At 42.1% G+C, this 21,636-nt stretch overlaps 1 protein-coding gene across 3 annotated transcripts in view; it reads left to right on the top strand.

Moving 5' to 3' along the window:
• The first annotated feature begins 3,981 nt into the window (after positions 1–3,981).
• ANKRD6 (ankyrin repeat domain 6) overlaps positions 3,982–21,636 on the top strand; it is an 86,754-nt gene continuing 69,099 nt past the window's right edge. For 2 of the 3 annotated variants that reach the window (XM_059842462.1, XM_059842464.1), the window contains exons 1-2: positions 4,188–4,343; positions 4,432–4,573. The gene's annotated coding sequence lies outside the window, so the exon portion shown is untranslated. Of the gene's footprint in view, positions 4,083–4,187; positions 4,344–4,431; positions 4,574–21,636 lie in introns of those variants that run through there. The other variant, XM_059842463.1, reaches the window with a different exon arrangement.

The following is a 21,636-nucleotide window of genomic DNA, read 5'->3' as shown; positions in this document are numbered from 1 at the left end:
CCCTGGACAGCCCTTTCCGAATCTAATCACCCTCTCTGTGAAGAATTTGTGCCTAATGTAGAACCTCGATTTCCCCTGAGGCAGCTTAAGTCTATGTGCTCTCCTCCTGTCATCGGTTGCCAGGGAGAAGAGTCCGACCCCTATCTGGCTACAACTTCCTTTCAGTCAGTTTGAAGAGAGTGGTAAGGTTTCCCCTAAGCCTCCTCTTCTTGGTCATGTCCTGCAACCTCATCCTGCATGAACTCCAAAGACAGGCGTGGGACTGTCCTGCATCATCTGTACACACTTCCAGCATGTGGGAGACTCTGGGACATGGGCAGGACCAGTGTGTGCTTGGCGCTGCTCAGCCCACCCATCTTCCAAGCACTGCCTGCTGCCCTGCCCCATGCTCCTTCCATGCCAACTGTCATCACATGGGCGAGCCCAAAATGTTAAGCTAGGCACTGTTGGTAGGAGGTAATGTATTTGCAGTATGGGTTAGAGAGATCATTTTAGAAATAATTTACTTGGTTAATAAGGAACACTAAGAGACATAGTAGTGAAATCTCTGAAGAAGTTGAGATTTTCATGACCCTGACAGACCAAGGTGCCCTCATCTCCCTGCCATTACTTCCTCCAGGGCTGCTCTGCAAGGACAGACCTCCTGCCTCTCACCCAGGCTCCTTCTCAGGAGTTTCCAGTGCTTCTCTTATCTTATACCAGTCTAACCTCCAGAGTGTGTGTGTTAGTCTCTGGCTGTCAGCCCATGCTGCCGACTGTGGTGACTGGCAGCTGAATTCCTGATTCTCCAACACCACATTTTCCTCTGTTTCTGTTTCTTCCTTTCTACTTCTTCCTATCCTGTTCTCCCACCTTGCATTCAGTATATTGATTAGACTTCTGTTTGGAGTCTCTACTTTTTTCCTGCAGCTGATTATTTTTCTGACCTCTGTGCTGCATGACAATCTTATCACCAGGCCTTTCAGGTTGCACTAACCCACTGGAGATAAAGGAGGTACACATCTGTTCAGGGGTGGGAGAAATCCCCCTTGCTATTAATATACAAATTTATTGAAAGGCCTGCCTTTATTCTCAACTTATCAACCTGCTTGAAAGTTTTGCTTGAACAGATTAACAATGTACTAAAAGATTATGGGAAGACTTTCAAGGTTAAATCCTGTAAAAGGAATTAGGACTTAGGTTTGGAATAGGATTTTTTTACCACTCGTGTTTTCAGCATTGTGTCTTGGGACAGCCCTGACAGGCATTAGCCTGCTGAAAACTGATGGAAAGAGGAAGAGTGTTTCCAGGTGGGTAATGGAGAACCATCTGTCTCACACACCAGCTGATCACTTCCGTGCACAAAGGGCTGTTAGGTTTAAAGGCCAGCTGTGGATAGGGAGTCTTGCCCAGAAATGTCTGTGTTAGGTTTCTTCTATACAGAGAGCTATGAAACATGACCAATGATAGAGCGAACAATTTGGATATATTAAAATACTAAATCAGGGTGTAGAAACTCAAAAAAAGAGGACTGATTGCAATGCAGCTCTTCCCACAGCCTTCCCACAACTGACATCAGTGACCTGACCACATCTTCAGGTTCAAAGCCACATAGACTCCAGGCCCATTGCCAGATAGGTTTTTGTAGTCGGGCTGAAGCATTTCTGCCAATCCCTTGGCAATATAACCTATCGTGGACTCAGAACTTGCCTCAGGACTTGCTCCTCCTCTGTCCCTTTGCCACCAGATTGTTTTCAGTTCCCTCTTCTTTCTCTTTTGTCAGGTCATTTGACTTTGAAGCTGTGTGCACATAATGAAACAGTGCCCAGCCTTCAGTCACAGGACTTGCAGTAAGGGCAGAGGTAAATAAGAGGTTGTGTTTTGCATATATGACATGTACAGTGATAGATGTGGCTGGACTTTGTCCATGGAGAGCTGCAGCTCGTAGACATTATATTCTTTCTGTGTGATTCATTTCTCTCCTCACTAGGGAAAAAAAAATCCAGAAGAATACAAAACCAACTGTCTGCATCAGAAAAGGTTAATTTTACTTAAGCACAGGGAATTGTCCCACTGACATCCACACAATAGGGAGCCTATCTGCACCTAGGTTTGCAGGATCATGATAGGGTCTCATCCTGTTCCTGTTGAAGAGTGAAAATTTCCATGAATTTTCACAATGTCACATTGGTGACAGACCTGTGCCAAGAAAGCTTTTTTCTACAATGTGCTGGCATCTTGTTTCTCAGTCGTAATGATCAAACATAAAATAGTTCTGCCAACTTTTACATATATGGAAATTATTTAACATTCAGGTTAACTGTTACACAAATACTTCTATTCCTACATTAGAATTTTGCACAGTATCAAATGAAATAAAAATCACATGATGTAAGCCTATCCTGAATATTGAAATGAGCAAACAAAATTGTACCGTGAAGAATCACAGTGTGTTTTTATGTGTTTTAGCAACTACACTTTAACTTAAGTAATGACACCAGATTTCAGATTAATGCTGTAGTTTTGACAAAGCCTTGTTGAGATCAGGGAGGCATCAGAGCAATAAATCCAGTCAGTCAGTCAGTCAGTCAGTCAGTCAATCAACCTTTCCTGGGGAGCACCAAGGGCTTTGATGTATGTATGCTCTGGTATGACTATTGCCACATAACGATGACTACCAATTAGTAATTGTTTAGTGAAAAAGGCATGAGTAGAATAATCTAAAAAAACATTCCAAATAATATATTCATGACATAACTAGGAAGTGCTTGTGATACTTCAATGTTTCGTTTATTTAGGGCATCAGTTCATTTAGGGCATTTTGAAAATGCCTTCAAGCCAGAGAAACAGCCTCTGAAAGTGATGTGCATGTGAGATCAGGCATTGTATGGGGAACAGCTGCTTGTTTTCTGTTTTCTCCTTCTCCTCCCAATCTCACTTTTATCATTTTACTCAGCCTACTCATACAAACTCCTTTCTGCTCCACCAATGTCTACCGATGGTCCTGTCCAACTTGGCTCCCTACCAGTTTGTGAATTACTGACATTCACTCATAATTGCCCACACGAGCACATGATTTGAGTGAGCAGAAGGTCCCAGTGATATTGTGATAGCTGGAGGGGTGGGTGGGGCATTAAGCAGGCACAGTCAGCTATCAAGGTGCTCCTCTCTGACCTTCAGTTCAGACTTCAAAGCCTGCTGACTGGCTGTCTGCTGGAGGGCAGGGCATCTGGACTCTCTGAAATTGGGGAAATTTTAATGTGTCCAATTCTGGGCTCCTCCATACAAGAGGGACATGTAGCTGCTGTGGGTGCAGTGGAGGGTAACAAGGATGATTCAAGGGTGATTGGGAGACTGAAGCATCTCTCTTATGAGGAAAGGCTGAGAGAGCTGAGCCTGGTTGCTGAAGATGTGACTGAGGGGAGACCTCATTACTGTGTATAAATATCTAAAGGGAGGTTACCAAGAAGATGGAGCCAGGCTCTTCTTGGTGGTCTCAACCATTCGGATATGAGGTAACAGGCAGAAACTGATGCATGGGAAGTCCCACCTGAACATAAGGAAGAACTTATTTACTGTGCAGATGACCATGCACTGGAACAGATTTCCCAGAGAGATTGTGAAAGTTTCCTCACTGGAGGGACAAGAGCTGTCTGGACACAGTCTTGTCCCACGTGCTTTAGGACGACCCCGGTTAACCAGGGAGGTTGGACCAGGTGACCCCTGTAGTCCCTTCCAACCTGACCCACTGTGATTCTGTGGTTTTGTAGCACACACCAGCTGATCACTTCTGCTCCCACGCAAATTATTATGAGCTTCCGTAAGTAAGCTGCAAAGGAGCTTCGGTCCAGGAGAGCGTCCAGCCCGCGCAGAGCCTTGCTCCGGCCAGAGCCCTGTGTTCCTGGCCGGGGCTCCGGGGCGGGAGGCGCTCCGGGCCGCTGGGCGCTGCCCGCCCGCCGCGGCCGCTCGGTGTCGCCCTCGCAGCGGGCACGGCGGCGGCGGCGGCGCCTCCCTCGGGGCAGCCCCGGCCTGGCGGCGGAGGCGCCGCTGGAGGGGCAGTGCCGAGCCCGGCCCGGCGGGAGTGGTGCCGCGGGGCAGCGCAGGTGAGCCCCGCCGCGGTTCCGTGTGGCTGCGGCGGGCCGGGGGAGCGCGGGCCGGGCGGGGCGGGGGCGCTCCCGGCGGGGCCGCACAGGTGATGGCGGAGGTGGCCGGGCGGAGGTGGCCGGGCGGTGGCGGGGCCGCAGCTGGGGACGAGCGCGGCGAAGCCGGTGTCCCGGAGCGGAGTCGTGAAAGTGTTCCCGTATTCCAGCCCGGGGAGGGACCCCCCCGTCGGGCCGACACGGACCCTCCGGGATGCCGCGCAGGTACAGGGACCTGTGTCGACGTAGGGGTTCGATTGGAGGTTTGGGGGTGAAAATGAGGAGTCTTAACGTTCTTGTTCCAACTTTTAAGGCCGAGTCTGATGAGAAATGGAAATCTGCCTCAAAGTCATCCTTCCTGTTGTTGACATCACCTGAAAACTCCGCTGGAAATATTTCCACTAGTTTGCTGCAAACATCGCCCCCCCCCCCCCCCTCCGAGGTCTCAACACCTTGTGAGTACACACTGGCTGCTTGTAGAGCTCTGATTGTGGAAATCCATGGCTACGGCTTGTCATTGTTCTGCAGTGTTCTTTTTATTGCAAGCATTAATAAAGAGCTTATCGTGCCCTGGGGTGTTGTCTGTATTACAGCATAGGCTGTAGACAGCGCTCTGTTTTTTTAAAAAAGCATAACCAATATCTTCATATTTTTATAATTATATGTGAAACGATTGTTTGGGTTTGTGCTTGGTGTTTCTGCAATGCCCATGACCAAAAAGACATGTTGTCTGCTACTGAATACATTTTGTTCACAGTGAAAACACTGAGAGAGTTAGAAAGTAGCTGGCTGGTATGTGGATCGGGGAATCTTTGCCTCATGAGTTGTTTAAATGAACTTAGAATGTCCTACCAATGTTAAAGGAGTAATTGGGAAGATCAGTAAGTCCACCTCGGGCAAAGACAGAAAAATGTAACCATGTCTTAACTCTTATGCATCGTTGGTTAGGCATGGATCAGATCCCCTGGTAGGACTGTTTAAGTCTATGGATTATTCTGGGGAGAATGTTATTTACTTTCTTTCAAGGTGATGTGTCAGACTGTGCTGCTAGTTTTATAACAACTTATTTTGGCAGGCTCAAGTTTCAAGTATTGTGTAATCTTCATTCTCCAGATAGTTGGAAAACAAAGTGTTTCTGGAGATGTGTGATTACATGTAAGATCTGCAGTTGCATTGCAGACCACAAGACATGGTGTAATGTTTCTCCTTCAGAACTTCATTACGATTTCTGAGCAGAAAATGCTCAAAAATAGTTAAATACACTGCATGCAGCAAAACCTGCAGTTGGGTGACTACATGAAGTATTTACATGCCTGGTATGTAGATGATGTATGCCTGTTTATCCATGAGGACCTATCTGCAAGGGTAAATAGGAAATGTGTAGCAGCAGTAGTAATGTCGCTGCTTTTCTCCCTGTTTGTTGTTTGTTTTTTTTTTTTTTGGTTTGGTTTGGTTTTTTTGTTTGAAAATAAACTAATAAAATTTAAAAAGGAGTTTTGTGGTAGTGTTCAGCTGGGAAGTTTTCACTTTCCCCTGCTCCTTAATATTTACCCAGACAGTGCTACCAGCCTTATATAGGAGACTGGCTTTGAACACAAGAAATGAAATAGCCAGTAAATGATTGGTAACAATAAAGTGAAAACCTCCTGATCATGCTGGTGCTTTCCTTCAAGATTTTTTCAGAGAGGTCTTTTTTTTTTTGAGGAACAGAAATTGTGAGAAGTTGTCTGCACTAATGGGGCTCCCATGTTGGCTCATATGATGTAGTTGCAGCACCAGGCTCAGCATCTTGCCCTGTCACAGGTGACACGTTCTGGAGTTCAGATTATCAAACTTACCATATTCTTGGACTAGGTGAGATGAATGATACCTTAGTAAATCAGGTGCTTGTAGGGTGTGGTGATGAGCAATTGAGCCTCAAGCTGCATTTCTCCATGTGTCTTTAGCTTCACCTCTGTCTGACTGCCAGTGAGTCATTTTGTAATGTAAAAGAAAAAGACCTTACTGTCCTTTACTCTTTAAATCTGTATAAGAGGATGAACAATGCTTATTGGTTTGGATAGGTGGTGTACCAAGGAACATTTTTAAAGCACTTTCAGGTTCTTAAATTAATTATACTGACAAGTATATTTATTCTCATTAGTTTCAGATGTGCACTTTTTCCCTCAACAGTTAGGACTTTGGATGAACTTGCAGAGAACTCACAGTTGTATCTTTTTTTAGTGATACATCAGTAAAACACATCCCTGGTAGAAGTACTTTATTTAAAATCACAAATGAGGTGCCATATTTTATTGGCAAGATTGATCTAGGGAGATATTTGTCGAAGACATAAATTGATTGAAATTGCTTTGGGCAAACAAAAATTTGAAATAAGTATTTTTAGTTCCTTTTGTTGATTCAACAATTAAATATGTGACTTAAATGATCTAGCCAAAAATAGAAGGTGCAGAACTGCCCTTCAGAAAGACCTTAATGCGTAACAGCAAGGGGCTAATTTTCTTCCCTGTCTCCTATCCAGCTATTTTGATCCCAAAAATCTCCAAAATAGTTTCTGAAGTACAATGCTAGAAATACTCTTGTATACCATTGCTAACTTATGAACCCTTTAGGAATAGCTTAGTTACTTCTCACTTGGCTACTCCACTCCCTGTTTGCAGGTGCTGCTGGAGAACAGTTTGTTACAGTTCATTGACAGCAGTTATGAGAATAGTGAAATTCTGAAATACCCCATGTCTTGCTGTGACCTGTCACTGAATTATGTGTACTGCTCTCTTTCCTTTTGTTTGTATTTGGTTTATCTCATGCTGCCATTCTGAAGACTGCTGGATTTGTGAAGGCAGGGTTCCAAATTTAGGAAGAGTCAGAGTAAATGTGTGGAGTCCTTGCTCATTTTTTGCATAGCTTTGAAACAGGAGTGTTGGGATGTTCCCTGAGACTGGGATGTTTTCTGTGTATTGCTTCCTTTGACAGGTTGTGCATGACACAATGATGCTTTGTATTCAAAGCTGCTGGTTTGGCCAGACAGGTATTTTTCCTCCTTTCTGGAAAATACTCAGGTCGAGTTGGAGATGTGGAGATGTTGAGAATGAAGCAGGAAGGATACTGTTGGTGTGCAGTAGTTTGATACCATGGTCAAGAATGCTATCAAAAAGCCAATGATGAAATGAGTGTCAATTTAGGACACATTTTTAGAGGTGTATGATAAATGAAGCATTAAGGATGCACAGGACTTTGAGGCTATCAATCCCCATTGGATGGCCTAATGGAATACAGTACAACAGCTTGAATTCTTGCATTATCCAGATGTGGAGAGGTTGTCTTGGTAGGCTCAGTGATGTACTTCTGATGGAATATCAAATGCATAGGTAACTCATGATACAATGCAGGACTGTAGATTGCTGGCTTGCTCTTGCACTGTTTTACTTTGGATCTTTTGGCAGTGATCCTGCCATGTGTGAGATGAAATTAAATGTCCTTGGATCGAACAGGAAGACGCTTTCTTCCAGCCAGCACTCGTGTCTTCCTGCTGTCTCCTCTGTGGCTCTCTCCTTCCCAGTCCCCACACCCAGTGCTGCTCCTCCAAACCCTAGGTGCATCTCAGCCAAGCCACAGCCATGAGGGGGAATTCAGCTGTGATTAGGGATGGTATTTGGGCACATCTGTGGCAAGTGGTGGATGGAAGTATCTGTTGTGGATGCCAGCCAGATGGAGCTTACTGGGGCTACAGGGTAGTTGAGCACAGGTACCCTAGTGGGATTGCCATAATCCTGAAGAAAAATTTATACACTCCTGTGCCAGAAAAGCCTAGGCCTTTTTATCTTATGTCATGATCAAAAGTATTTTTGGAGTACTCTTCAAATCATTAAATTATACCTCCTTCAAATCCTGGATTTAAACAAGCTTCTTCTAACAGCCTATGCCTTACTCTCTCTCTCATGATTTGCTGCCTTCCCCACCTAAGCACCATCCACTTTCTGAAGTGAACCACTGAAGATACAGGTTTTGTCTGCATGTCTTGGCATGCTGTTGGACGAAAGCATTTTCATTTGCATTATGGAAAATGCATTTGGAATTGATGGAAATGAGTTCCTTAAGGGTATGCATCTTCATTGTGTCTGCATTGCAGTGGGATAATTTCCTTTTCCAGTTTGAGATGCCAATTGCTTTAAGCCAGTCAGGAATATTTTCTGTTGGTTTTAACAGCATCTGCAATGTGACATCTTAGGAAGATTTGTTGCTAGGTCTATTTATATTGTGCCAATACACTTCTGAGTTAAAGTACCCTAAATTGTCTCAGTTGGGTCAGTCACTGAGGAAAAGTGCCAGCTTTATAAAATAAGAAAGCACCATGAATGTATGGTAATTATATATGAGCTTAATATTTGAGTAATATTTTAATAGTGGTCACAGTGAATCATTTTAGGTATGATTTACTTCTGCGCAGAGTTTGATGTTTGTCTGTGCAACAGATGCAGAAATTGCAGCTGTTTCAGAGTCTTGGGCAGGATATGATCTTTTCACTGTTATCATTACTGTTGCAAATAATTGCACTAATAATTGCCAGGCAGATCTGTTGCTTAACTCAGTATTTATTATTTTGTAAAGCTTACATATGTGTAATTTTCCTTCATTTTTTGTCTGAGCACTTTTTGGATTTGATTATGTCTGACTGAAGTCTTTCAGAGGATTATGGGATGGAGGGAAGGGGGGAGTGTCTTTCTTCTGGCTGCAAAATTATCTGCCTGACATCTATGGTTTTCATTGATGTTCTTGTTCTGGTTTGAATCCAGATTTTAAAAGTGCAGCATTTTTCTTATCAGTTTGTTTTTTCCAGACTTTGCAACAGCTCCTGAATTCTTGCAAGTATATGGTGGTGTTTTTTCACAGCTTCTGGGTAAAATCCGACCATACTCTTTCTATGTGCTCTTTTTTATTATTATTTTTAGGTTTATGGTGGTTTTTAATGTTTATTTTTAAGCTTATGGTGTAAGTATTGCTATGAATGGCAGACTCAGGTGGGGAGTAAGCTTAAACATGATTTTTAAGTATAGTATTTTAGTAATGAACAGTCTACTACCAAGTTGGATTCTCTTCTTTCTCTGTAAGACTACACTTAATCAGTTTGGAGAAGACAGGTTTTAAGAAATCCTGACCTGGCATGCACTGGGTGAGGCTGTCATCCATTTCACTTATTGCCTGGTGTCTTGACGGACAAGTGGAGGTGCCTCTGCAGGTGAGCAGCTTCATTGCCAGCATGCCTGATGAAGCAGAACTGGATTTGGGGATGAGTGAGGACAGCTCAGTAAAGAGAGGGTGTTGATATTGGCTGTCTTAGTTGCTTCAGGATCAAATTTAATTTATTTAAATTGTAACAATGTAAAGAGTTTTCAAAACTTAACAAGTGACATAGATGCTTTTGACATAGTTGGAATAACAGAGTGCCTAACATTAGCACCTTCTCTGTGTGACCATTTTTACAAATCATTCTTTGGTTGAAGGCAGTGAGAAGTGGATATCTCTTGCTGACTAGGACAGGACTGTCTGTCTGGGGAGATTTCTTTCAGCTCTTCCATCTCTGTGGCCAGGAGCTGAGCAAGTCCCATGGCTGCAGGAATGATGAGCCTGGTTTGGAGGTGTGGGTGAATGGTGTCATAGTCAGCCTGGCCAATTCTCATCTCTAAACTGGCTGCGTTTCATTTGCAGGGAGAGATGACATATATTCTCTTTAATGCCTTTCACTCCTGTAGGGCATCCATATCAGTGACTCTGTCAAGCTGAGGAGGGAACATGATGAACAGGAAACAGCCTGAGAAAAACAGAGAAGAAAGACAATAAATGACAATCATAGCTTGAAAGTTGCTATTTGATAAGAAGAGCTACTTCTTCTCACTTGTTTTGAGCTTGAAATATGCTGGTTGAACCGGATGTCATCTAGTGTTTCTCCATCCTGATTTTCTTCTACTTAATTATCCTACCTTTGGTTGTCTTATGTTCTCCTTCCTTGCAACTTTTCTAGTTTTGCTAAACCATTTTAAAGAGGAGAAGGCCAGACTTAGAACTTCTAAGATGCAATTGAGTTTCTTAGATGATGGAATAAAGGGGGGTTTGGTTGTACTCTCTGCAGTAATAATTTCTTAGAACCCTTCCTGCTTTTTAACTATGCTGATGCTTTCATAAGAGCAGTCCACTGTCAATCGAGGATTTAATTCCTGAAACATCCCAAGCCCATCATTATGCATATGAAGTTGTGGTGTTTTTTCCCAGCACAAATACCAGACTGTGTTTAAATGATATTGAAATCTACCAGCCATTTTCAACAGTTGTAATCTTTCCCTGTTCCCTTGTGATTCATTAGTGGGTATAATGAACACAATATATGCTTAATGCAGATGGCTGTGGGGCTGCAGGCTTAGTGTCCTTCTCTTGGGAAGAGTGACCTTGTACTGTTTATTTCCTGTCTCACTGGCTCTCTATACAGATGAGGACTTTGCTGTTATCCCATGACTGCCTAGTTTTTATAATACTGGGACTTTTTTTGTGGTTTTTTTTATCACTTTTAATCAGACTTCTTTCCTTTGGAGGGAATCTTTGGGGATTGGACATGAGTTACAGGGAAATAACTTCACATTAGTGCAAGTGTGGTAAGAGGCTATGTGTACACTCACCACAAATGTGAAGTACCTTAATTTAAACATCTGTCTGGTGTCCAAACAATCAACATTCAGCTCCATCTAATCTACATTGCAATCACATCCCAGCTTGCTTCATAAAATTTTAAGTTTCAGTATTCTGTTTGGGATTTAGTTTTTGTTAAAGAGAACCCTGTGTGTATTACAGTAACTCATTTCTGCTTCTCATTCTTCCTACTTGTCAGAACAGGTTGACTCTTTCTATGTTTAGCTTTGCTTTGTTTATTCATCCTTTCTCAGTAAGAATTTTACACTTTCTTTACCTGGAAGCAAGATGGGTCCCAATGGGAAAGTGAATGGCAGAATTAAAAGAGTGGTATAAATACTTGCACTAAGTAGCATGCCATATCAATAAATCAAAGCAGAATTTGCAGGTATAAGCTCTGGTCCTTGGCAGAGTCTCTTAACTAAAAAAAACCCCTAATATTTTAAGAAATTTTTCCCAGATTCATAGTCTCCATTCAAGAGTATTTTAGGTCAAAAAAAACCAAACCAAATTTTTTCCTGCCTTCTTTCTATTCCCTTTATCTCTGCCCAACACATGGTTGAGAAGTTTAAAAGCAAACTTCTGGGTTCCATATTCTTTCAGAGAATTTAGCCTTTCATGTCTATAACTGCAGACATACAAATGAGGAGGATGTTGCTGCTACATTTACTAGAACTGTGCCAGTTTTTCTTCTTTTTGTTTGTAATCCTGAAAGTAGGATACATGGTATGGAAGACAGAAACATATTCAAAATCAAGCTTACAGAACTTGGATACATGTATTTACAGCTTTTAAGAATGACTTTTTTGAAAAGTTGTAGTAATATGGATTTGCTTACATATCAAATGTGGGTTTGTAAATGCAGCAAATGTCTGCATATACTTATATGGGGTGAGCTGGTTTTGGTGAGCAGACACACCAAGAAAACAGGTAAGGGTGCATTCAGAAGAACTAAGCACAGCACTTGAAAGAAAAAAACAAACCAACATTTTAAAGGTTTATTTGTTCTCCTCACAATTTCAAATTAAGACTCTCTCCTTGACTAGACTGAAATAAGTGTTGAGCTACTCAGGAGACTGTGGTGTAAAGCTAGTTTTGCCTGGGACCCATTCTCAGTCTTTCCCAGACATGGAATAAAGAGTGTCAGTGAAATTGAGAACTTACTCTGTGCTTCAGTCCTGTGTAACTCTCATGAAACACAGGATACTCTGCCTTAGTAGAAAAAGCACTAAATGTGCTTTTCAAGTAAGCTAAGCCAGGGAAGGTTATCAGAGGAGAGTGACACTATGCTGGAATTTTTCAGAACATTAGTATGTGTGTGCTACAGTGTTTCACACTAAGATGAAGGATTTTTCTGTCATTCTAGGGAGCTGTATACTTGTCATCTTTCCCAAAGTACTGAGATTTTGGACAGCGTTAAATATATAGGCAGTGTCTTAGTTTGATGGTTATTAATAAAGTTACATTGTAAATTTTAATATAGCAGTGAGCATCTGTTGTATGTCTGTCCTTTTTGTCTGTAAAAAGCAAGCAGAGTCAGACAAAAGTGTAATGCAAAAGTTAGCAGATTTTACCAAGTACCATTTGAAAATCACTTCCCTTATGCTCTGCAAGTGGGATTTTCAGGCCTTGCTTAATTAAGCATCAACAATAAAGTGATACTGAAATAATGGGTGTTTTAAAAATTCCCGTGATTTTTACTCAAATAACAGTATGGCCCACAGAGAGGTAATTATCAACAAATTGTCTGCAGCAAAATTATAATTAATTTAGTGTATTACATCTCAGAAGGGTAGAACTGAAAAACAAAACCTTCAATTAGTTTTTGCATTATTAGATAGTTTAAAGATGGATGCTTATTATCCTGTTTTTTTCAATTGAATTTTATGTCATATTTTGTATCAGTAATGCTGAATCAAAACCTGATTTCCCTGCTTCTGTGGCTGATCTCATTCAGTTCGATGGCTGTTTATATGAATAAGACCCAAAGAATGTGTCTTTGTATGAAAAATATCCTCCCAGAGGGAGTTGTAGTAGGCTCACACTTAATATAAAGGGGAAAAGAGACAGAAGTGAATGTTTATGTTTCATTGTCTTGTTGTACAATGGTTTTCAGTGAAGTTTCATATTCCGTGAAATTAAATCTGTAGCCAAGATAATATGATATTGGACAATTTTTATAATTCAGCATACAGATCTTTGCTGTTGAAACAAAAGGCTGAGTGTTTTTAGGTGCAGATAGCCTGACTAAAATAACGTGTTGCCAAAGAAGTTGCAGTGCATTTTTGATAATGTTGAGCAGAGAGATAACTGTGAGCTCTGAACGGTGTGTTACAGCCATGGGAGTAGTTAACAAGATAAAGAAAATCTCAGTTTTCTCTCTGTTTACAAAACTGGCATTTCTGGAAGGACTGGAAAACAAGAATACAAATACATAACCTGCTTGCATTCTCTTTCTCCCCCTCCTTTTTGCCTCCCCGTGTTGAGCCAAAAATAAATGGGAAGATGAATTGTAAGAAAACACCACTAGAGTCAGTCCTCCTCTTCCTTGGTTTTCTCTCTCTCTTTTATACCTCACTGGGAGCTGGTGGTTGTGTGGCAACTGCAGCTCCCCTGATTAGGTGTGATTCAGTCCTGTAGTGCCCGGAGAGAGCAGAACTCTGCTAGCTCCTCCTTACTCACACTGCAGAACCCGCAAATCCAGAGATGGAGCAGCACAGCTCAGGAGTGAAGTTTGATCCTGTCTGCACTGAAACACCAATATGTGTTTCTACCATATTAGGCCACTCCTGTGATTGTAAGGTAATAAAGATGTCCTTGACCTTTTTGCCATTTAATTTTCCCATTTTCTCTTCATTCTGTGCCACTTCTAAAAGCTCTGCATTGTTCCCCAGTTTCATCTTCTCTCTTTTGTCGAACTACTATTGTATTATTGATTAGAGAATCATCTGATTTTGTTTGATCTGTTCCTCATCTCCTACAAATCTCCTGTTGTTTTGCTAGTTGTGCTCCTAACAATGGTTAATAAGTGCTGAATCAACACTTAAAACCCAAAAGAGATGTGAATAGAGCCAAAGGTTTTTTGACAATCCTTTAAGAAAGAATTTGTGAGAGAATGGAAAAGGATATGTGTCCCTCTTCCATACCTTTCCAGGCCATCTTTATAGATCAGATTGATGGTTGTGACTCATCTTCCAAGGCTTTTTAAAGGCTTTATGTTCAATATTTTCTTCCTCATCCTATCCTCTAGCCTTTACCTGTCTCAATTTGCAATCTTATTTTTTCTGCTTTCACTTCAAGTCTAGTGTTGTTTTGGGTCTTGGGGCATGTTTTTCCATCTCAGACTGCTTTCAACTCTCTCTGTTCCAGCATCAGTAGCTTATGGGGTTTTCTAGTTGTGCTTCTTGCTTTGCTAGGCTTCCAGTCCTTATCAGTGTGCTGTTTTTTTGATAACAACGGACCACTGCGTTCCTTGGTAGGAGTGATGGTTAAGGAATATCTATTTCTATCTTACTGGACAGGAACTGCCACCTCCTTGAGATTTTTATTGTATGTTTTTCCTGTATGTTGTAAAAGTTAAAATGGAATCTCTTTCAAAAGGGTATCCTCAAATATAAGAGGCACAGGGGTGTTGAGCTTCATAAGGGTAGGGAAGGAGATGGCCATGAGGAAAATCCTGCCTGTTTCTGGAAAGATAGTCCAGGAATATGATGTCCCTCTAGCATGATCCTGCTCTTCTCTGTTTCTCTGTCATCAGGTTTGGGAATTTTTGCTTCTTATTTTTCTTTAGGACCTGGGCAGCCTTTGTGGGCAGATAATGTAAAATGTTATCTGTGTCTTAACACAGTCTTGTATGAGCTGGCCTCTTGTAAAGTATGAAGGAGACTCAGATATGCTGAGATTTCAGAATATTCATTAACTATAAAGCAGATACAGTGACCTGCATGATCCTTTTCAGTACTCAAAATAGACCCAAGAATCTATTTTAACTGAAGACAAAAAAACCTAAGGAGACTGAAATGGATGTAAGAAATAGCATCATCCTCCATGGTTCCTATTAGTGTCTGACCAAGGAGGTGCTTGTACTAAGGGATCCTGACTTTACCAAGGTGCTGTAGGTAAGCCCATGTAGTAACACATTTCCAGGTTTTCCTTTCTTTCAGGCTGTGGGAAATATCCACAAGCATTAAGAGGCTGAGTGTCTTTAAAGCCAGTTTCAGGTCCCAGAGAGATGGCTTCCACTGCAGGACTGCCCCTTTGGGTTCCTGCAGTGCCTGTGAGCACACAGGGGATGGGAGGGGGATCAGGGGGCAGTGAGGGGGAGTGGGGGTCATCTGTGTTCACGTTGCACTCTCAGCTCTCTGTTCCTGACACAAGTATGAATATTTCTGCATTATGAACCTGTGACTTCTTCTGTGCAGCCATGAGGGCAGAGTCTTCCCTGGGAGCTGAGGTTCTGTCCTACAGGCGGAGAAGCTTTCGAGAAATGCAGTCTCTGTAGCATGGTTTCTTGAAACAGCTAAAATTATATTAGTGGTGATCCTTTAAATCTGTACAAAGAGCCTGCTGGTGTGGGAGATTTTTATTTTACCTGGTTGGGTATTGCATTTCAGTGCAGCAGATGGCATATGTATGACAAGTGCCCTTTGGTAAGAGAGTAAACACAGCAAGAAATACGCCCCAAACCCCTGGCATTTTCTTAGGCCTTTCATAACATCAAAGCACCCTTGTGCAATGCTCATTTCAGTCACCTGATGCAAAAGCCAAGGTTTTGTGGTAGCTGCTTTCTTCAGTTGTTCCTGTGTTAGTACAGCTGGCAAGATTCTCAAGATACAGGGAAGAGCAATGTGATATTCAAGGTGAGATGTGTTAATTGAGCCATAGCCTGAGCTGAGAGAGGTTAACTTCAGTTGCTTGTCCTGGAAGTATTTTGTGTTGATGCATAGCTTTTTAAAATTAACTGAGATCCTCGTTTGCAATAGAAGTAGGATAGGATGGAAACATGATTTTGTTTATTTTGGGCTTGGTGGGGAGGCTTTCCTCATGAATCAAATGCTGAGTTGAGACTATTGTTCTGCATGGCTTGCACAGAACAAATGAAGAAAGAAATTTTGGGAACTGGGCTGTTCAGTTGGGTTGGAACAAAAGAGCCCTGAAGTAGGGAATCACTTTTGTTATCTGACTGAGATTCCCACCAGATGGGAACTTCTGCATGGAGTGGGGAAGAGTCTTCTGAAGAACTTCCAAAGAATTTGGAAGAATTTAGCAAGTAATAAAGATAGCACAGAGGATGCCCACAACCCACTGAGAGATCCTTCAGCTCCATGTCTGCCAATGGTCCAGGCAAGAGGATCGCAATTTCCATAGTTTTATTTGCATGAGCTGTTTGGAGATTACTCACAAACATCACCTATACAGATACAGCTGTGAAGGGCAACTTGACCTTGTTGTATTTCAACTTTATAGGGGAGTTTAGATTACATTTTGCAGTTACTGTTTCTTATGGTAGCCTTCCTTCCAGAAGAACTTAGGGAAAGTCTGTGTCTGTGGGGCAGCAAACTCTGTCCCTGACTATTGATAATGGTGAGTGCATTAATCATCAAAGTCTTATTTCTGTGGAGAATCAAGTCCCTAGTCTGGTCCCCCAGGTCCAGAACCTGCTTTATTGCTATGGCATATCCCTTTGGCCAGTTCAGGTCAGCTGTCCTGGCCATGCTCCATCCTGGCTTCCTGTGCCCCTTGTCACTGGCAGAGCAGGAGACACTGAAAAGTCCTTGACTCAGGGTAGGCATTGCTGAGCCACAACCAAAACATCAGTGTGTGACCAACATTGTTCTCATACTAAATCCAAAACACAGCACTGAACCAGCTGCTAAGAAAATTTGCTCTATCTCAGCTAAGACCAGGACAAGGAGAAGGTGTGACAAGAGTGGGCAGGGTTTGAAATGGACTGGTGCAGCTGAAGGCTTTGTGCAAATACTTCTTCAAACCAATGTTCTTCACTCAATGCCAGGACTGTCTTCAGACTATATTTGCATAAATTACACTTACTCCTGGATTGTTGTTGTAGCGTCTGAGTCAGCAAATGTGTCCTACTACTGTGTTCAGCCCAGTATGTTTTAATGAAAAAAAGGTCTTGTACCAAAACTGCCACTGTCATTATTGTGCAGTCTGTCCCAGCACGTGGCTTTTCTCAGGTGTAACTCTCCTTCTTCCCCCAAAATCTGCAGTTGTGAAAGTCTTACTGGCCTGTCACCACATGTCTTCAAAGAACCCAAGGGGCATTTTTAATGAGAATTGCTTTAGAATTCCTGGCTTGATTTATGAGGTAAAGAAAAAAAATAATCATAGAAACATTATCCTCTCACACGTTAAATTTTTTTTCTTCAACTTTATGGTGATAGCACCTTAACTTTTTGCAAATGGAATAACCAAATATTTACCTGTTTTCCACTTAAAAATGTAGACTGTCTTTGTTTAAATGCAAGACAGCTTGAGAGAAAGGGAAATGGAATTGTAAAGGACTAGAGGTCTTTGTTCTAAATTGTGGAATAAATAGACATTCAGGGCCTCAGAATTGGATGTTGGATGAATATTTTTCCCATAACTTGTCTTTGAGAAATAAACCTGAAAAGTTTTTTAGCAGTTTATTGTACTTTTCTAAGGAGGTTTTTGTAATTTGTACAAAGTGAGACAAACATGGCAGCAAGTCTTCACTTTTGGTTTCATCTCACCAGCCCACCAGTGTTAATGTATGCGCTTCCTTCTTTCTTTTGAACAAGACTATGTGACAGCCACAGAAATAAAGCAAGTACAACCATTCTGCACTATTTATATTTATGCTTCATATATTTATGATTCATAATCATAATTCATAAGCATGTTCATAGGTATAGAAATCCACTCCAGCCCTTGCTGAGGTCACCAATTACAACAGGTGTCCTAAGTCTTATCAGCATCCTCACTGCCTTTCAGAAAGTTCCAAACCTGTTCTCATTTATGCTGCACTCAGCCACTAGACGTAATTTCTCACTATTCAGTAACACCTCCCTCTCCTTTCCCCCCCTAAAAAAAAGGAAAAAAAAGCTTGACCCCAACATTCCTCTCATATCTTACAAATATGTGTGATATGTGTGAAAGTCTGTGGCAAGAAGCTGACTCTGTTCCTCACCACGAGCCAGTCCTCTTCTGCTGCCTTGTATGCTTGTGTCTTCCAGCACTTATTCCTGTAATTCAGGTGCTGGAGGAGGTGTGTGCCATGGTTTTAAACACCCTTGAGTGCAAGTCCTGTGGATTATTAGCAAGTATTGCTAATGAGAGAGCACAGAGGCAAGGGGTACTGCTGGATATTTGGTTTTGGTTTTCCATGGCTTTTATTTAAAAAGGAAATGAAACATGAAAAACCGTAAGAAGAGAATGCTGTGGTGTAAACCTTAAAGAACATCATCGAGTTTTTGCTGCTGTGTGGGAGACATGGCCTGTGTGGTGCACAGGACAGGCAGTGGCTGGGCAAGGCTCTGGAAAGGTAAGAGTGCACTTTTGTGTGGAAGCCATGACCTGGAACCCAAGAGCAGGCTCGCACCGTCGGGAGAAACGGGAGAAACGCTTGACTAATTCTGGCAGTTCCTGCTCTCTCTATGATTTGCTTTGCAGCTTTAGTGTTCATTAACTCCTCCTTGGTGTTACGTTATCCAGGCCAAACAAGTTCCTTAGGTTTTTTGTTGCATTCCCAAACAAACCCATTCATCAAAACTAGGATAACTTTCTGCACATACCTCACTTTTCCTGTGCTCTTTCGCATGCATTGACACTGCACACAAGTCTGAAAAATACGTGTTTCAGGATTTTTGTTTCCTTGTTTTAATACCTACCTCTGAAAGTACTATACTGAGGTCTGAAAAATACGTGTTTCAGGATTTTTGTTTCCTTGTTTTAATACCGACCTCTGAAAGTACTATACTGAGGGGTTAGATCTCCAGGGAAGTTTGTTTACACTGCACTAGCAATCATCAGTTCACATGAGTTTAAATCCAAGGAATGAAACAATAACATAAATATAAATGTAATAATAATTTTTATTTATTTATTTATTTAATTATTTACATATTTATTTATTTACCCCCTTTTGTGGTCCAGAGCAGAACTGTGTCTGAAAATGCAGAGAAAACATTCTTTGAGAGGAGACTGGCACTCTGTTGCAAAGGTTGCCCAGATGCCAGGTCCAGTACACGAATAAGACATTTCTTGCCCATATTGGTTCTGCTGACTTTGTTTCCATCTCTTAATTGGTTTTTATATGCTTTGAATCAGAGTGAGAAAGAGCAAGATTCTTCCCATAAAAATGGTAGTAAAACCTCCTGCCACTTCTGAGGTGAATTTCTGTGTATCCTCATCCCAGCAGGTCTGTCAGCAAACTAACATGGAGTCTAGCAAGAAGGAAACTTTTTAATAGAACTTTTCCTAATCAGATGAAGATACCAATCTGTTATTCTCCATCTCCAAACCTAGTTCTCAGATGACTTGTAAGAGAACAGCTACAAGTCTGTTGATGCAAAATTGCAAGTATTCTTGTTTGTAAACAGTTTGTCAATATTACTGGAGGTACCAAAACAGCAAAAGCAGGAAAAAAAACTGTACTCACCAAGAGAATAGTCCTGCTCTGCTTGATGCTTCTGACAGAAGTTGTGCTGTGTAGGACAGGAACAGGATCGATTTCAGATTCTTCATTTCTTTACCCTCTGCTGCTTCCTGCTGAACTACCTTTTATTTCCCCCAGTAGCCTGAAACACATTCCAGAAATGTCTGTGTGAGGTAGAAGAGTAAGAGTGCCAAGGCTGCTGATGAATAAGAGACTCTGTGATAAATCTTGTAAAATTGGACCTTTTCATTCAGAGAATAGTTCTCAGTTACTGAGACTTTTGTTGCCTTCTTTTGAATTGCCAGGGAGAGGAGGAGATGTTAAGTGTGTTGTCCTGCAACACTTCCCTCTAGCGTACCTGAATTACCAGAGGGGTGAATTGCTTTGACAGGGAGGGGGGGTGGGTGGGGGAAAATGCAGAGGAAGTTGACTCTGTTAAATCTGGGGATGCAGCAATCGTATTACTTCACTTCTGAAACGACACAGTTTTGTGATATTTAAATTTACATCAGAAGTTTGATTTTGAACTTGCTGATCCAAGCTGAGGATGATAATGAAAACTTTCAGCTTTAAAATCACCACTTTTTAAACAGATATTCGGGTCTTACTGACACACAGTTCCTAGGAATAAATCTGTAAGATTAATTTTTTTTCTATTCTAAACTGGTTTGTAACAGTATTATTACTGTAAAATTTGGTTTATTTGTTGATACTTCAGCTTGGAGCTTCCTACAAGGTGAATTTGGATTGCATGTGTATTTTATCCAGGCTATGTCAGAATCCCAAGCATACATTTTTTTTTCCTGCATAGGGTTTTCCTGTAGTAACAGCTGGAGCACTGTGGTAGTTTCTATCTTAACTTGGTGGTGTGCAGTTTGTGGTCAGGGCTGAAAGAGCTGTGTCCCTGGAGTACACCTTGTTGAAGTTAACCTTCATGCCTCAAATGGAAGTATCTGATTGCTAATAGGCAAAAGCAATATGTAAACTTAGGTGTGTGAGCTGTCACTTCAGGAAGGGGCACTTGATGCAATGGAGGAGCTGCCTTCTAGTTCAGCAGGAGTCCTTGCTTGGGAAAGCTTGTGGTTAGCAGAGTTGAGTCTCAAAGACCTGTCTCCAAACCCTTGGTTCTTCATCAGGTCTGACAGGGTGTCATCCACATCTTTGAAATTATTCCATTCTTTGAAATTCCTGTGATGCTTTTTAACTTAAACATTGAGAGAGAGAGAGAGATAAAAGTGTCTTTAAAGAGTTCCCTATTTCCCCATATAATTATTGTAGGAGCTCCTCTTGTCTCAATTTGCAATGTTTCCTTCTCTCTCAAGCTGAAGTGGGCAGCTCTGCTGCAGCAAACACTGTAGCATCCTTTCAGCATCGCTGCCAGAGCCTTCAGTTTCCGCTTCAAGGGAGCTGCCCTGTCTCCATAGATCCTTCCAGCTTTTTGTGTTGGCTGTGGTGCATTGGCTTGGCAGCCACTCTTGTCTGGGAGAGCTTTTTAGAGACTCCAGTGCTTATTTTTATATGGAAATCTTCTGGACAAAATGTCTAACTCAGAAGGTAGGCAGTTGCTTTCCACAGTGCACCAAGTTCTGTGTTTCACTTCTTGATTGAGTACAAGGGGTTTGGCTGGGCAGGCTGTGCTCCCTCCCTGTGCTGCTTGTTCTTCTGAGCAGTTGCAGCAGCCAGCATCCCTTCAGATCTCAGGGGGAGACCTCAGAATGCAGTGGCAAACATCCAAATCTTTTCAGTGCTGGGGGAATGCCCTGGCAGGGGTCTTGTTGAGGAGCGCTGCAAGATAGCTAGATGGGGCTACTTCCCTTCATCACCAGGCAAGAAAGGAGAGAAACCAGAAGTGGGTACAGGTTTCAAGAGCAAGGCAGCCTCTTCTCCCTGTGCCTGTGAGGGAAGCACCCCGATAGCCCATGCCTCCAGCTGCACCTGATGCAGAGCTGCACTGATGGCTCTTCCCTTCTCCCTGCAGTCTGAAGATGTCAGATGGGCTCTCTGCTCTCTCCCTGATGATTTTGTTGTGGCTGGGCACCCCAAGAAGATAGTCCTTCTGAAGAGCTTCCCACATTTATGGGGATAGAGCAGGCCTGACAGACTCACACAGCACAGAGGAGTGAGTGGTATATGATGAGCTTGCTCCTGATTTCTAATGTGAAACCTTGCTCACTGATGTAGAGGGAAAAGACAAGCACATGC

Source organism: Haemorhous mexicanus, chromosome 3 (genome assembly GCF_027477595.1).
Source record: "Haemorhous mexicanus isolate bHaeMex1 chromosome 3, bHaeMex1.pri, whole genome shotgun sequence".
Lineage (NCBI taxonomy): Eukaryota > Metazoa > Chordata > Aves > Passeriformes > Fringillidae > Haemorhous > Haemorhous mexicanus.
This window is presented reverse-complemented; position numbering and strand designations above follow the sequence as displayed.